Source organism: Podarcis gaigeae, assembly GCF_964106915.1.
Source record: "Podarcis gaigeae genome assembly, chromosome: 3".
Lineage (NCBI taxonomy): Eukaryota > Metazoa > Chordata > Lepidosauria > Squamata > Lacertidae > Podarcis > Podarcis gaigeae.
Genome location: NC_139680.1, coordinates 116,909,201 through 116,917,539, shown reverse-complemented (window position 1 = coordinate 116,917,539; position 8,339 = coordinate 116,909,201). Strand labels below are relative to the sequence as shown.

The window sequence follows — 8,339 nt, the reverse complement described above, 5'->3', positions numbered from 1 at the left end:
CTTAGTATTGGGTTCTAACAATTCTGTTTCCAATTTTGATTTTTCCACCTGGAAGCCAATTTTCCTGTCCAACTTGTAAGCCTCCATTATTTGATAATAGTGAAGCCAGTCTTGCACTTTATCTTTTAATTTCTCAAAACTCTGCAATTTCAGTTTGTCCCCTTCTTGTTCCAAAATTTCCCAATATTTCGGCCATTTGGACTCCATATTGAGCCTTTTCACAGCCTTTGCCTCCATTGGCGACAACCACCTTGGGGTTTTATTTTCCAACAAGTCTTTATATTTAATCCAGACATTATATAATGCTTTCCTGACAATATGATTTTTAAAAGCTTTATGAGCTTTAACCTTGTCATACCACAAATATGCATGCCACCCAAAAATATTGTTAAAACCTTCTAGGTGATGCTTCTGAAGAGGGCTTGACATCAATGAATGGCTTTCTGGGAGGATGAGGGTTCCTGCTTCTTTCCATTCAACTCTCTTTCCCTTTTTCCTGACATTCTGTCACAACCAGCTGCCTGGCCTAGGGAGGCCATGAATTACATGGTAGAATGTCCTCTGCTGTGGCTGGCAGCTCATTCCAAAAGAGGGATTTTAAAACCAGGCCCATTTATTACGGAGAGGATAAGCAATGCATAAAAGAGGAACATTGTTCAGAGGGCAAGAGATGAATGAATAAAGACAACCACAAAAATGCAAACTCTATAGGTCAAAGCAAGAGAAAGCAATTGTCATCTTTAATGGTGATTTCTACCCAATAATGCCAGTCAGAAAGGGCTAAGTGTATGTCCTTTCCCACCCCCACCTCAAAAAAAGCAATGGACTGCTCTGTCAATATTTCACTGATTAAAAAAAAAGGAAGTTTCTTCCATTCTGTCAGTATTTTCTAGGAGGGATTGATTTTGTAAACCACTTTGATTTTTTTCTGCACTCAATTTAAAAATAATTAAGTGTATATAGAAACTTTAGATTTGCACATTGGTTTGCACGCAATTCAAAAAATAATTAAGTGTATATAGAAACTTTAGGTTTGCACATTGAAAGTGGGTAAAACACATTATTGCACTAGTTTAACAAGTCCACTATAAGGGAAACCCACAATTTTTAGGACAGTGACTGCAGGCAAGAAAATCCAAATGAATGGAGGATGAATGCTCATGGTTGTATAACCTCCCAGAGAACAAATTATGACTAATGCTCAATAAAGGCTGTATAAAATGCCACTCCAGAAATCATTTTTATTGTGTCCATGGGGGCAGGAGAACCCCAGAAGAGCAAGGGGTCAGAAGAAGAGGAGAGGGGCATTTTTTTTCCAACCACTTGATTGCATGTCTTCCCATTAATCATATGTTTTGTACATGTTCACATCACTTTCCTAACAGCAAGAATTTCAGGGTTGGAATTCAATTTTGTACTCTTCCAACCGTTCTGTTTGACTGAGTTGCCCCAGACACATATAAAAACATAATAAAACCTTAAACAGTAAAAACAACAACAAAACCCTTTCCTATGCAGATCTGAATTCAGATGTCTTCAAAAGGTTGTAGAGTTACTTGTCTCCTTAGCTAAGGGGTTGCGTAACTCCATACACTCCCACATTTCTATGATAAAAAGAGAGACCTCCTAAGGAAAAGCAGGACATTCTGGGATCAAATCGGAAACCAAGATGGCTTTTGTGAATCCTGGGCTGTCCTTGGAAAACAGCAACACTTGGAGGACATGCAGATTGATTGATGCTTTTGTCAATAGTGACTGCAATTTTGCTTTCATCAAAGTGGCTGCAATTTTGTAAATTGTATACCAGCTTGCTGTATTTTTTAATGAAATTGTTTAAATACAGAAGTAATAAATAGATTCACTGAGGATCCGGCTAACGCAAGCCACTAGGATGAGGGAGGTTGGCTTATGCTATCATAAGGACAGTAAGTCATTTTGGACTCACAGCTGTCCATAGAAGCGCAGGTCAATCCTGTATCCAGGACAGCTGTCTACCAGCTCCATCTGGTATGCAGGCTGATACCCTATCTGCCTGCGGACTGTCTCGCCAGAGTGGTGCATGCTCTGGTTATCTCATGCTTGGACTACTGCAATGTGCTCTACGTGGGGCTACCTTTGAAGGTGACTCGGAAACTACAACTAATCCAGAATGTGGCAGCTAGACTGGTGACTGGGACTGGCTGCCGAGACCATATAACACCAGTCTTGAAAGACCTACATTGGCTTCCAGTACGTTTCCGAGCACAATTCAAAGGGTTGGTGTTGACCTTTAAAGCCCTAAACGGCCTCAGCCCAGTAGACCTGAAGGAGCGTCTCTACCCCTATTGTTCCTCCCGGACTCTGAGATCCAGCACTGAGGGCCTTCCGGCGGTTCCCTCGCTGTGAGAAGTGAGGTTACAGGGAACCAGGCAGAGGGCCTTCTCGGTAGTGGGGCCCACCCTGTGGAACGCCCTCCCATCAGATGTCAAAGAGATAAACAACTACCTAACATTTAGAAGACATCTGAAGGCAGCCCTGTTCAGGCAATGTTTAATGTATTTTAAATCTTTGTTGGAAGCTGCCCAGATTGGCTGGGGAAACCCAGCCAGATGGGCGGGGTACAAATAATAATTTTTAAAATTATTATTATTATTATTATTATTATTATTATTATTAATGTTCGCCTTGTTGTTCAGGTTAAAAAATATAGGACTTCCAACAGAGTACCACACAATGAACAGGGAGACCTGCGAGATCTTTTCTTTAAAAAATAAAAATAAAAAAATAACTGAAATGCATCCACCAAAGGGAAACATTTTCCTTCCTTCCTTCCTTCCTTCCTTCCTTCCTTCCTTCCTTCCTTCCTTCCTTCCCTGATGCCTTTTTTCTGCTGCATGTTTGTATAAAATTTTGCACAAGATGCATATTTTTGTGAAGCAATCTTTGTTAATAGGATGCTGGGGCAGAATGGCTGGGACAACCCAGTCAGATGGGTGGTGTATGATTAATAACAATTATTGTTATTATACTTATTATTTTTGCCATATTCATGCCCACTTTCACCAACTATATGCATTACAGTATTATATATATATATACGTGATACAAGGTTAGAGTACTGCATTGCAGAATTAGGAGAAACATGAGCTAAAAATCAGAAGCAGAGGCAATGTGGCTTTTTAATTTGCTTTTATTGCGAGGGAGAAGCACATACAACCAATGCGAATATTGCAAAGGCTTCCTCTTTCTGATCTGGATGATTTGCTGGAGAAGGAGGAGACTCCAGCTGGGGCTGAAGCAGGATCCAGTAGCTCTCAAAGTAAAGGAGCATCTCCCAATTTTCAAAGGTCCTGTTTAAGCTGGCATCAAGCTTATGGGACGCTTAAAAACAAGCAAATGAAAACAAAAGCAAAAAAACCCCAGTTTACTTCCATATCACCTGGAATCGGGTGTCAAAATTACAATCATAGAAAGGAAGGCGGAGAATTCGGAGGAATGTTAAACGATAGAATTCGGAGGAATGTTAAACGATAGAATGTTAAACGATTGAACAGTTAGACTAAGAATGCAACAGCCTAAATCCCAGATCATTTTGATGCCGCATTATAGCATAACAAAAGTGAGCTGAACTGAAAGAAGATAATAATAATAATAATAATAATAATAATAATAATAATAATAATAATAAATTTATTATTTGTACCCCGCCACTCTGGGCGGCTTCCACAGAGACCAAAAATACACTAAAATGTCACACATTAAAAACTTCCCTGAACAGGAAACTGAAGGATGCGGATAACGTAAGTAGGTAAAATAAAATATGCATCATAGGTCTAAAGGATGATGTAGAAACAAGATTTAGGGCATAATATACAAATGGAAGACTGGGAAAAATTATGGAAAGCGAACTTTAAATTTGCTGATTGTATACTGTTGAAAGAGAATTACAGTGGTACCTCGGGTTACATACGCTTCAGGTTACATACGCTTCAGGTTACAGACTCCACTAACCCAGAGATAGTGCTTCAGGTTAAGACCTTTGCTTCAGGATGAGAACAGAAATCGTGCTCCAGCGGCGCAGCAGCAGCAAGAGGCCCCATTAGCTAAATTGGTGCTCCTGGTTAAGAACAGTTTCAGGTTAAGAACAGACCTCCAGAACGAATTAAGTACTTAACCTGAGGTACCACTGTATATGAAAATGATGTACAGATAGTATATCCCTGCTGTAAAAATGGTTAAAATTTATAGAACAGGCTCCAATAAGTGTTGGAAGTGTAAAGAAAAGGAAGGCACATTTCTTCATATGTGGTGGAACTGTAAAATAACCAAAAACTTTGGGGAAATGATTTCTAACCAAATGGAAAAAAAATGTTTAAGATAACATTTGTTAAAAAAACAGAAGCTTTCTTGATGGGCATTACAGGTCAAAACTTGTCAAAAGAGCAGAATACATTATTTATGTATGCAGCAACAGTGGCTAGGATTTTTCCAGCCCAGAAATGGAAAGATGACAAGATACCAACTAAAGAAGAATGGCAAGAAAAACTGGTGGAATGTGCTGACAAAGTTGACTGGGAAACTTAGAGATAAGAACAATAGAGACTGGGAATCATTTATGTTCTACCTACAGAAAAACTGCAAAGAAGTGGACTCACTAGCAGGGTTCAGTTTAACGCTTACAATTAATAACAGAGAAATTAAGATGTACAAACTGGAAAATAATAAAGTGTAAGTGGAAATATGAAAATAAGTATGGTATGAAAATGTTAAGAATATAATAATATTTAAGTTCATCTCTGGCACCTTGTTTGAGCTCTTTTTACCTCTTGCAACATATCTTTTTCATGTTGCACATTCCATCTTGAATCATTCCTTTGGGACACTTGTTAGATTTGCAAGTGCTGCCTCTCTTATAGCAATCTGGTCCAAGATTTGGGTCTTCCTCGGCAAATCCTTTGCAAAAGGAGAAACAAAAAAGATCCCTGTCCATTGCAAATTCAGAAGTGGAGGGAAGGGAAGGGAAACTTCAAAATGGGAAACTTTATGTTGGATATGCAAAAAAGATACAGGATCATATTTCTGTATGTGGTGGAATTGCGAGGTGATCTGTGAATTTTGGAACAACATTTACAGTGAATTTGGCCTTACGCCAAAGAATAAACGGACATAAATCTGACATCAGGAATCACAAGACAGAGAAACCAGTAGGAGAACACTTCAATCTCCCAGGACATTCTATACAAGATCTCAAAGTAGCTGTTTTACTACAAAGGAATTTCAGAAATAGACTGGAAAGAGAAGCTGCTGAATTGCAACTTATTACCAAACTTAAATCCATGGAGAAACCTGGTCTGAACAAAGACATTGGATTCTTACCTCATTATACATGACAAAGCCATTTTTCACCTTCTCACCCCTTGCTTTTTCCTGTAAGACCTATTGCAGTCGTTAAGAGTCGTCAACAGGCTCATCGCAGCTATCTGCCAATCACCCATTCCCACCACCCTTCTGAGTAATACCCCTCCCCACCTTCTCACTATATAGAAGGGTCTGGTAACTTCTGTTTCAGTGTATCTGAAGAAGTGTGCATGCACACGAAAGCTCATACCAAGAACTAACTTAGTTGGTCTTTAAGGTGCTACTGGAAGGAATTTTTTTTGTAGCAAATTTAAAAAAACTATTCAAATTTACATTTCTAAAAAAACCCAGAAATTTTTCTATTAGGAATACAACCAATGGAAATAATAATAATAATAATAATAATAATAATAATAATAATAATAATAAAGACCATTGTTTATGTACGCAGTTACGGCAGCCAGAATAACAGTGGCAAGAAATTGGAAAAATGAAACCTTACCAACAATCACAGAGTGGCAAATTCTTAAGATAGAATACCTGCAACTAGAAAAATTGACTGGAAAACTTAGAGGAATGTCAAACCAAAAGGTATTTAGGGAATGGGAAATATATAAAGAATACTTGAAAACTTACTGCACGAACAATAAGATACTTGCAGAAATAGAGTGATACTGACAACCAAGAATTATTCAAAATGTAATAGTGGATTATATGTCTATATACAAAATAAAATAATATAAACCTGTACAAGGGATACAGATAACATTAGTAAATGTGAAGGGTAAAGGGACCCCTGACCATTAGGTCCAGTCATGACTGACTCTGGGGTTGCGGTGTTCATCTCGCTTTATTGGCCAGCATACAGCTTCCGGGTCATGTGGCCAGCATGACTAAGCTGCTTCTGGCGAACCAGAGCAGCGCACAGAAATGCTGTTTACCTTCCCGCCGGAGCGGCACCTATTTATCTACTTGCACTTTGACATGCTTTCAAACTGCTAGGTGGGCAGGAGCAGGGACCGAGCAGCGGGAGCTCACCCCGTCGCAGGGATTCAAACCGGCAAGTCCTAGGCACTGTGGTTGAACCCACAATGCCACCCGTGTCCCTACATAAGTAGTATAATGAGAATTATTGGAAGTTTTGATCTTTTAATTTGTGGGCGTTTCCGTGCACTCTGGCACTTGTCACGGTGTTGCGTTGTGCCAGAAGCGGTTTAGTCATGCTGGCCACATGACCCGGAAAGCTGTCTGTGGACAAATGCCGGCTCCCTCGGCCTGAAAGTGAGATAAGCGCCACAACCCCATAGTTGCCTTTGACTGGACTTAACTTTCTAGGGGTCCTTTGAAGGCAGCCCTGTTTAGGGAAGCTTTTAATGTTTAATAGATTGTTGTATTTTAGTGTTCTGTTGGCAGCTGCCCAGAGTGGCTGGGGAAACCCAGCCAAATGGGCAGGGTATAAATAAATTATTATTATTATTATTATTATTATTATTATTATTATTATTATTTCGTGCAAGTTATCTCATCCACCCTGTGAGCAACACAAGGAATCTAGAATTTGAACATCCCCAACAGATGCTCATCCCCAATGGAGAATGGAGCCCACCTCCATTCAACTGAAATCTACACTCCTGTAGCTCAAGCCATTCAGAGCTATCCTTGCCATCTGAAGTGGATGGCGTTTACCACCTGTTTTTATTTGTTTCTTTGTTCCCAATGTTAATGTTTTAACTTTTTTTGGAAATGGATCAGAGACTTCATTGCACAATTAAATTAAATTTAGAAAGAACTATGGGGACGTGGGTGGCGCTGTGGGTTAAACCACAGAGCCTAGGACTTGCTGATCGAAAGGTCGATGGTTCGAATCCCTGCGGCAGGGTGAGCTCCCATCGTTCGGTCCCAGCTCCTGCCAACCTAGCAGTTCGAAAGCACCCCTAAGTGCAAGTGGATAAATAGGGACCGCTTTCTAGTGGGAAGGTAAACAGTGTTTCCGTGTGCGGCGCTGGTGCTGGCTCGCCAGATGCAGCTTCGCCACGCTGGCCACGTGACCCGGAAGTGTCTTTGGACAGTGCCGGCTCCCAGCCTCTTGAGCGAGATGAGCGCGCAACCCTAGAGTCGGTCACGACTGGCCCTAATGGGCAGGGGTACCTTTACCTTTACTAGAAAGAACTAGGAAAGAGCAAAATGTCTGCAAGCTCCTCTCTGGGAGCTGGTGTGTATGTATGGTCCCAGAAATCCAAAATCTGTGACCTGTCAATCATGACTAAATGTGTATCTTTACGTGTAAATCAGCACATGCACATTTCCTGCAAACCTGTGTCCTCTTTTGCCCCTTTTCCTGGTCAGGCTTCATTGTTATGTTAGCTTTTCCTATGCAGAACGTAAGCGGAACAGCATTCTCCCTCCTTCCTCTCCATCCCTTACCTGAAGCAGTCAGCAGCAGCAAAGACAGGGCAGCCCAGAATAGGTGAAGGATCTTCATGGCTCTGTGAGGATGGATGGATGGATGCAGAAAGGCTCAATGCAGGGCTACAAGGGCGAAGGCTGTCAGGGTTGGGAGGGCTGAGCTTCCCATATTTGTAGGATCCTTGGGAAGCTGTTCCCTCCCACTTCCTTGAGAAGTCTAGCAAGTTGTCACCATGCCCTGAAGGAAGATGGGGCTGCAAACCCAACCCTAAGCACAGTGTTCTTGAAATGATATGGAGAGATGCAGAGATTAGATGTTTTGGCCTGTGGTAAGACCTAGAGGGTGCAAAACCAGGAAAAAGCACCCAGCCAAGTCACTGAGTACATCCTGGTAGATCCATGGCTGATTTATTGACTCCCAATTGTTTAACAAGACAGCAGAAAGTCTCCGTCAACCTTCTCTGTCGCTCCTTCAATTCTATATTATATGTCTAAAACAAAGGAAGGCTTGTTGGGTCATCAGGGATGGAAGGACCATGAGCCCCATTCAGCTTGGCACTGAAAACAAATTCTTGGGCTTGGGCTATGTACACACA

At 40.9% G+C, this 8,339-nt stretch overlaps 1 long non-coding RNA gene across 1 annotated transcript; it reads right to left on the bottom strand.

Annotated features, from left to right (window-relative positions):
* Positions 1–3,201: 3,201 nt before the first annotated feature.
* LOC310841201 lies at positions 3,202–8,129 on the bottom strand. Its single transcript, XR_014562400.1, has 3 exons — positions 7,762–8,129; positions 4,803–4,932; positions 3,202–3,360 (listed from the first exon to the last, which is right to left on the bottom strand). It is a non-coding gene; the product is annotated as an uncharacterized lncRNA (long non-coding RNA).
* Positions 8,130–8,339: the final 210 nt, after the last annotated feature.